This window comes from Mustela nivalis (genome assembly GCF_964662115.1).
Source record: "Mustela nivalis genome assembly, chromosome: 14".
NCBI lineage: Eukaryota > Metazoa > Chordata > Mammalia > Carnivora > Mustelidae > Mustela > Mustela nivalis.
Window position 1 is genome coordinate 88,058,516 of NC_139033.1, and position 9,193 is coordinate 88,067,708.

The 9,193-nt window shown below is 54.6% G+C and overlaps 1 long non-coding RNA gene across 1 annotated transcript; it reads left to right on the forward strand.

Annotated features, from left to right (window-relative positions):
• Positions 1-1,613: 1,613 nt before the first annotated feature.
• Positions 1,614-2,900, forward strand: LOC309848015. Its single transcript, XR_014302792.1, has 3 exons — positions 1,614-1,674; positions 1,775-1,842; positions 2,819-2,900. It is a non-coding gene; the product is annotated as an uncharacterized lncRNA (long non-coding RNA).
• The last annotated feature ends 6,293 nt before the right edge of the window (positions 2,901-9,193 follow it).

Below are 9,193 nucleotides of genomic sequence, written 5' to 3' on the forward strand. Positions count from 1 at the left end.
GGTTGCACACCAAGCTTGGGGCAAGAGAAGTGGTGTGCCTGCTTTCATTGGACAGACGGGGAGACTGAGGCTCAGAGAGGCAATGTCACCTGCCCGTGGTCACAGAGCTGGCCATCAGCCCTGCTGTGCCTTCTGCTTGGTCACTGACAGTTACAGCCGCATGACCAGAGTTGCCTTATCTCCTGGGGGGCAGCAGATCCGTGCTCTGAGAAGCCTGGTTTCAGATGGGCAGCAGCGATTGTCAAGACCTGTGGGGTCCTGATAAAGCCACCACAGCACAGATCCAGCCTCATGGAAGGTTCCATTATGCTCCTTCAGCTCCTCCCCCTTCCTCAGAAGGGGCCTGGATGTGCCCAGGCCCCTGTCCACAGGGGCCCACTCCCGGCCACCCCTCTTGATGGTTCCCTGGGCTTGGGGCTGAGGTGGCCCTGGGTCTGGACCAGAGCCATGTTTCAGCCAGTGGGTGTGGGTGCTTCCGCTTCTTACCCTAACATGAGGGTTCTCTTGTTTCTGTACCATGAGGTTTTGGGAAGATTGAATGAGGGTACATGATATATGCATGAGAACAGAGGCTGGCCCATGAGCAGGTACCAATAGCCCTGTTTTTTGTTTTGTTTTATCCATTTCCCCCAGCTCTGTGTCTTAGCCATACTGTCCCCTTATTTGGAATCTCTCTCCTTTTCTGTGGTTTCCAAGCCCTGCCTCTCCTTTAAGGCTGAGTCCAAATCTCACCTCCCCCCCCAGTGCCATCCCAGACCTCCCCTGGCCCCATAACCCTGGCTCCCCGCTCACAGCACTTGGAACCTACCTGAAGGCTGGAAGGATGTACTCTGCTTAACAGGGTTAATCAGGGCTATCTGGGTGTGGTGAGCTACAAACATTTTTGACATTTGCCCTGGTGGGCACGCAGCCTTTCTTTCCTGCATTGTGCATCATTTACCCCTAGAATTAGGAAAGAACTGCAAAGAACTTTGTCGAGAAGGATCTGGTCCACTTCATCTACCGAGGCAGCTTGTTTGTCATTGTTGTGTGGATCGTGACCCTCTGGGCAGAAGGTCTTACACCAGATCCCCCGTGCGTCGCTGCTCACCACAAGGCATGGAGCAGCCGTTCGAGGCCCTTCGGTGTGGCCAGCACTAACTCAGCTCCGCCTGCTCTAGCGTCAGAGACACCCACCTCCACCTAGAGGTGTCTGCGGAGTCCTCGCCCACTCTCCCACTTCCGAGGGCCAAACTAACATCAAGTTGAAGCTCAGATTTCATGGCCTCTGGGCTTCCCCTGCCACGCCTGCCCCATGGCCGGCCCCTTCGTGGGTGCTTTGCTAGCTGCCCCAGGTTGCTAATTAACTGCCTCCCTCACTAGACTGTAAGTTCTTTAGCAGCAGGGGAGGCATTCTCTGCCTTCCCGCCTCTCAGCACCTGGCACAGTGCCTGGCACACAGCAGAGCAGGTGCTCAGGGAGAAGCCGAGCACCGGAATCAGGGAATAATGATTATGGTTGTGATGATAATGAGGGCAGCCACCGTTTCCGGAACACTGACCTTGAGCCTTTACCTGCTCAGCCCTTTTCCTGGCTTCTGTCACGTACCCCCCCCCCCCCCCTCCAAGCAGTCCAGGGACTCAGGTGCTGCTAAGTGCAATCTCAAAGAGGAGAAAAGGCCGCCATGAAAGGAAGGTATGCCAGGGGTGGGGCCCTGGGAAGGCACCACCTCTTCCTGCCTCAGTTTCCTCTGCTGCACCGGGGCCTGATACTTGCTCACCTTTCCTCCCTCCAGGTGGTTGTGAGGGTCAAACAGGACAGCAGGCACGTTGTCAGGTGCTAACAGCTGCCCGAACTTACGGTGTGATGGAGTAAATGCTTATTGGAGAATCCATTCAAGCCCAGAGAGCTGGGGGGGGGGGCGGACAGGAATTCCTAAAGTCCCCTTTCCCATGTGTGCTTTAAGGATAATATTGAAAGAGAGATGATGACAGTCGTCCCAGTTCCGTAAGAGAGGCCTCGGGCCCAGGGCAGGCTGGCACAGCCCTCATCCCTGGTTCCCCCCACCCCTTACGCCTGTCCTCCTCCCACACCAGCTCGGGCCACAGTCAGAGCCCCTGCAGCTGCCCAGGCCTTCTGCTCAGAATGCTCTTCCACTTGGCTCGCCTCACCCCAAACACCCTTCGGCATTCAGTCGAGAGGTCAGCCCCATGTGGCAGCCCTCCCCAGCTCCCAGCCCCGGTCTGTGCCCATCACAGACTGGCAAAGCCTCAGCCCTCCTCGGTGGCACTGGTCTGGGCTCTAACGAAACAATTAACCACATAATTATGACATTAACGTCTCCTGCCAGGCAGGCCAAAGGCTCAGTTAGAACAGGGAGGGCCCTCATCTATTCAGGCTGTGTCCTGGGGCCGCTGCGGAGTGCACAGGTGGAACAGGGAAGACTCGATGACTGGCAGGAAAGAAGGAGGGAAGGGTGGCCGTTTCATTCAGCCCCAGCCTTCACCAAAGCTAAGCCTAGCTGTGCTGTGAGCCTTGTGGGGTCCAGCCCAGGATGCCAGCTGGTCCTGAAATGTTACTGGGATGTGGCATATGGGCTCTGGAGCCACATGGAGTCTGAATCCCACCTCTTCCACTTCCAGCTGTGCGACATTGAGAAAGTTGCTTGATTTCTCTGGACCTATCTGTAGAAAGGACATAATAGTGCCTTGTTGGTGCCAATGATAAGAGGCTCACACGAGTTAAAGATTACAGAGACTATGACTGCAATTATTATTATTATTGCTGGTAATGACTCAAAGGATTCCTCCTCCCAATTAATATCTTTGTCCCGTAACAGCAGGGGCCCAAGTCTTGACAACAGAGTTGGAAAGGCCTGGGAAGGATGCCAGAAGCCGGGGGGCCCCAGTCCGGCAGCCGGGCCTGGCTGTGTGACCAGGAGGAAGTCACTCCATCTCGCCTGCTAGCCAGATGACTAACACCAGCAGCAATCCTGTTTCCTAACTTGCTACCTCACAAGGGTGTGGGGGAAGATCAAACAGAGGCATGAATGAGAACTATTCTCTCTGCAAATATCTGTTGAACACCTACTGTGTTCCAGGACTCGAGGAGGACCAAACAGTGAACAAAACTCCAGGAGTCCTTTCCCTCTGGGAAGCCAGAAATGAAGGGATTCCTGCGAAGTGGACAAGCGCCCTATAAATGATCACTGTTCAAGGAGAGGGGCACGAGGCAGCCGGGGCGACTCTGAGTCCCGCGGTACAACAACCTGACTTCCTTTCTCCTTCTAACGTTGGGACCTGGTAGCTCCCTCGCTCTCAAAGCCTCTGAGTCTCCGTGTATGAAATGCGCTTTGGGGTGGGTATAAAGCGGACCTTCCTCACATGATGGTGTAAGGATGAAGTGCGTTCCTGTGCGTTAGGGCTTAGCCCCAAGCCAGACAGGGCTCACCTCTCACTGGATGGTATCATTGGCAATGTCATGACCTTGCCGTGACCTTGCTACCTGGCTCTGAGGGGTTATCTGGGGTTTGGTGAGATGGAGATGTGACATTATCCTTCAAAGAGACACAGAGAGAGCCAGAGACTAGCTGGCCCCCGGGGACCCTGTTCCCTTCCCACCTCGGGGAACTTTTGTCACACACACACGCATGTTTATGCAGGAATATAAAAAGGTTTGAAGGGGCGCCTGGGTGGCTCAGTCGGTTAAGCGTCTGCCTTTGGCTCAGGTCATGATCCCAGGGTCCTGGGATTGAGCCCCTCGTCAGTCTCCCTGCTCAGCGGGGAGCCTGCTTCTCTGTCTTCCACTCTCCCTGCTTGTGCTATCTATCGCTCTCTCTGTGTCAAATAAATAAATGAAATTTAAAAGAAAAGGTTTGAAATATGCCAAATTATTAATAACAGAGGGTAGGATGAGGACATCTAGCTATCTCTTACTTTTATGTATTGTTTGAATAACAGATTACCTTTTTTGGTTTGTGTTTCTTGTGATATAATATACTAAATAGAGAATTTCCCATTTTAGCCATTTTCAACGGTTCCGTTCGCTGGCGTTAGGTACCTTCACCCTGTTGTGCAACCATCGCCACCGTCCATCTCCAGAACTCCTTCATCTTCCCAAACGTGGGCTGACCCATCGAGCACCACTCCCCGTGCCTCCTCTCCACCCTCCACCAGCCCCTGGCAACTTCTATTCTACTTTCTGTCCCTATGATGTCAACCGTCCTAAGTGCTTCACAAACATGGGCTCATACAGCCAATGTCTATCTCACTCCTAGGTTCATCCCTGTCATAGCATGGGTCAGGATTTTCTTCCTTTATAAGGCTGGATAATATTCAATAGATTACTTTCAGTCAGAGAAAATAAAAATCGGCGGGGGGGAACCCCCACAAAATGCAAAACCCCACAACAGAAAGAGCATGTGAATGATGGAAGAAGCAACGAGTGGGTGAACCCAGGGGGCTGCTGGGGAGTAACTCCAAATCTGAATTTCTGATGGGGGGGAGCAGTTTGGCAGAGTGATAAGCGAGGGCAGGCACCCCGTGAATCAGCCCCTGGTTTCCTCTGACATAAGAGGGGAGCTCCGCCGCCTCCTCCCCCACCCCGGCAGGGCTCTAGGTCCACTGTCCCACTGCCGAGTGGACAATGAAGACACTCAGCCTGCCAGCCAAGGGCTGTGACTCACAGGCCTTCACACTCAGCCCCCAATACCCTGGTCATTCAACCTGGGCAATGAGCGGCGCCGAGTTCCCGGTCCCCTCTGATACCAGCTTTGCTCCCGGGCTCTGGGGACGACCCGATTGGCCCGGTGAGTAAGGAGGCTTCAGACAATCCCTCCTTTCATAAGCCGCCACTGCTGACTAATGCCTCCCAGTCATGCTGGGCCCTTCCTCCCCAAAACCAGTCCCTGCCCTGGAGTGGCCCTGTGGGCTTTTGAGGGGGGCTGCCCTCATGCCTGGTCCCACCAGCCTCTGGGCCCTTTCCTCCTCCCAACCCTTAGGTCCGTCCTACCACAATCGAAGCTTTGCTGAGGGCTTTCTTGTATACTTTCCTTCTGCCCATCCCTGACCATCTCTGGCCACCAGAGACTGAAGTCACTGGGTGATGGCTCCAATGAGGGACTCAACGCCAGGGGCACTATTTCTGAGCATGTGGGCAGGTGGGGGCTCTTGAGACGCTTCCAACGCCTTTGAGGCACATGGGGGAGTTGTCTTAGGAATAGATGGGTTTTAGAGTCAGACCTGAGTTCAAATTCTGACTCTGTCACTCACTAGCTGGGTGACCATGGGCAGGTAACTTAACCCCTCTAAGCCTCAATTTCTACATCAGTTTTAAAAAAAACGGAGTGGGTATGGTCACTTCTCCATTCCAGAATGCCTAGGAAGCACCTTCCAGGGAGATGCTCTACTTCACCTGGGAGCCAGGAAACTGTCTCAAAAGAGGAGCTCAGGAAATGGGGTTGTGAAGCCTTGGGGCCACCTGTTCTCCAAGGCGAGGCCTCGGCTGACAGGCCTGTGGGTGGCATCCCTCCTTCACCTTGGTACCCGTGGTGGCTTGATTGCACAGCCGAGACATGGCCTCTTGTTCTCAGGGTTGACAGGAGGGTGGATGACACTTCCATGGCATCGCTTGAAGACAGGGAGCTGTACCCCGAGAAGGGAGCCTATATTGGATAGTACAATACAGCAGATGATGAGAAAAACGAAAACAGAAACAAAAACGATCCCTGTTTGGTTCTGGAATGAAATCTCTTTCTTTTTTGGTGAGGTCCTGTGGAGGGAGGGAGAAAGGACTATGGCCAGCTTCTCTTACTAATGGCCCACCACCGGCCCGGCAGAGGGAGGAGAATGTGGAAATGACTTGGCGAGATCTAAGAGGCAGCTTGGAAAACCGGGAAAAGCTCCGGCCTGGGAGGGGAGAGCCATGGGATGGTCCCAGCTGGGTCTCCCACCAGCTGTGTGGCCGTGGGTGAGTCACAGCCTCTCCTAGTGACACGGCCCTTATCTACAAAGGGAGGAGGTCAGATGTGAGGTCTTTTTTTTTTAGGCCTCTGCTGCTCTGAGATTCTCGAACTCCGCAGCCGTCTCTTTAAAGATGGAAAGCAGAGATGCTGAGCTAGACCAGATGTGGTGGATAAAGCCAAGATAATCAGCCCAGCGGTTTCTCTCTCTCTAGTGCCCTGCGTCAGCAAGGCCTTGGGTGAATTCTGGCATTTGCTCATTTTGATAGGTAATCAAGGCACCATCTGTGGGCCCGGACTTGTGGAAGAGGGGCTGATGAAACAGTTTTTACCCTCAACCCTTCCTCTTTCCTAAAAGGCATGCGTCTGATGTGACTTTCCGAATCCACGAGGCTCCAAGCTGGTTCCCATGCCCCGAGTGTCTCTGAAATACGGTTTCTTTGCTCAGATCCCCAACTCCTCCCAACCTTCTACAGGCAGCCAGAGTCTGGGGATGCCCGTTCCCTAAAGAAATATTTATTATGTATCTTCCCAGGGCCTGGCACCAAAATAAAAGGTTCTGGGGCACGTGTGTCAGAGGGAATTCTCACGCGGCGCTGGTGTGTGAGACAACTCGGCTTCCTGCCCCTGAGAGCCTCACGAGCCAGGGAGAGAAATAAAGTGATCCAATATCCACGGGGCAAAGCAGCAAGTGGGCGAGAAGGGCTCCAGGAGTCAGGAAACTACCCTCCACACCCCGTCCAGCAAATGTGGGAGGAAAAAGGGAACCCGGGTGGGGAAATGACATGAGCTAAAGCTTTGGGGCAGGTGACACATTTGACAGTACACAGCTCTGAGGGGTGCATTTTATTTTAAAGTGACCCCCTCTCCCTCATTTCCATCGTGGCCCTGGTTGGTTTCCTTCATCCACTTGACTGCTTTCTGTAACTGTGTGGCTGCTCTCCTCGTTTTGTTATCTGAAGTCCCCTGCCTCTAGAGGGAAAAGTCCCAGAGAGAAGGAGGGTCACCGCCCGGTTCACTGCCCTCTACCCAGGGAATACACAGCCCCCCACACAGAGAAAGTATGGGGCAAATCCCCACGGCTCCCACAAAGGCATGTGAGCCAGCAAGGGACAAAATCAGGATGGTGGAGTCGCAAGGCCAGGTCAGAGCTGGGCAAAGAGGTCAAACATTCCGTCTTTTGTGAGCCCAGGACATTTTTTTCTTCTGGCTTCCTAATCAGTGGTTTCTTGCCCTTCACCGAGCCTGGGGCACGGAGCATCCGGGCCTGGAACACAGACGTGCGTGCGTGGGCGGGATGGGAAACTGTGCCGGCAGCCCCAGAAAAGAATCGGTCTTTGTCTTCATCTTCGAATGCACCTGTCGTCCCAAACCCTTGACAAACACTGTGTCATTCACCTTCCAAACCTCTCTGTGGACTCAGCCCCAGGGAGCAGGGGCGGAGGGGGGTGCAGGCAGAGCGCTCGAAGCCACATTCCGCGCATTCCTGCCTCCTGACAGCTCCTGGTACCAGGGTTGTGAGCCCGCGATGTCCAGAAATTCCAGCTGACTCATCCGTGGGTGAGCTAGGCCAACACGAGGGGACGGGCAGAGTCTCCCGGGACTCTGCCTCTGCCAACGTCCCCAATTCAGAGAGGAAAGTGGCAGAGCGGCAGGGTGGGGGGGCAGTCGCGACAGCCAGGATTCTGCCCATTCCTGCTTGAGTGATACTCAGGGGTCACCTGAAGTGCCTGGAAGTGATGCAGGTGCAGCCCAGTGTCGAGGGTGGCAGCCTGGGCTGGGACCTTGGACGCCTGCACTTGAGTTCCGGCTCCGCCCTTATCCCCTCTGTAACTTCATCAAACCTCCCGGCTTCTGTGTCCTCAAGTGGAAACATAGAAACGGGGATGGTAATTGTTGACTCCGCAGCCGGGTGCTGAGGGTGAAGCAAGAGGACGTGGATAAGATCCTGAGCACCGGTCCCAGCACACGGGAATTGCGTAACAACGATGAGTCGTGCTAGCATGTCACGCTTCTGATGAAATGACGTGAGAGTTGCTTGCATTCGGGCAGGCGAGTGTGCAACGGGCCCTCATGCGGTCCCGCGGGACAAAGGCTGCAAAAGGGCATGGTGAAATGTCCCTGCCCTGCTCTGGGATTCAGGGTAGAGCCTCTCTCTCTCTCTCTCTCTCTCTGAGTCTCCCCAGTCGTGACCACGCCTCCTGTGAACAGAGAGCTGTGACCGCACTCAGGGAATGACACCACACTGTATAGGCAGCCACTTTTCTGGTCCTCGCACCAGCCTCCAGATGGTTGCCAAATTCCTCTCACCGCCCCCAACGACTTCTCCGATGCCAGAGCGTTTCTCAAAAGCGGGAAATACAGTGCCATCAACATCACCTCATCACCCCCGAGCCCCCAGCTCGGCCCCGCCTTCCGGCCGCCTTCCCATGAGATGTCTCTGAAGTTTTTCCCCAGCTCTGTCCTGGGGCTGTTAGGGAGAGTGAAGTCCAGGAATGAGGACTGGACAGGGGATGCGTCGCGACCCGGGGCCAGTCCCTGGCTTCCTCACTTTCCCCGCTGTCTGTGAACGGAGGAGGCTGGCTGAGGTCATCCGTTTCCGGCAGCTGGTCCCAGGGGGTTCTGGCCCCTGAGTGCGGGGGGAGAGCCGGGAAGATTAACACTTACTCTTCTTCAGCAGGAGAACACAGGGTTGGGCTCCAGGTTCAAATCTCACCCTGTCCCCTGGCTGGCTCTGTGATCTCAGGCAATGCCCAGAACCTCTCTGAGCGGTTATCCTCTCTGTCAAAGGGGCATACCTTTCACACTGTCGCTCCCTCCAGACTTAGTGTAAGGACTGAGAGGATGCGTGTGCAGAACTCAGCACAGTGCCTGGCATTCATGTCAGATTTAATTTTTCCCCCAGAAATGTGGGCCTGTTCATCTTTACTGAACCGTTCACTTTACCGGATGAAAACCCAAGCCCGGAGTTGGTTGGTGGGAAGAGAAGTCAGGCCACGTTTCCATGTTTCAGCCATCACTCCAGGCCAGCCTGAGGAGGAAGCTACAGGAACTCAAGAGAAAAGTCCCACAGTGTCTGCTCCAACTCCCTCGGGCGGCTCTCGGAGCCCCTGCCAAGAGATGGCTTGGCGCCGCCTTTTCCTTTATGCCCATTAGCATGTTTCCAGATGTTTCAGGCAGCAATCCGTTGAATTCTTTTCAGGTTCTGTTTCTCTGGCTCTCCTTTCCTGTGGCTTCTCCTTCCTCTGCTTTTCC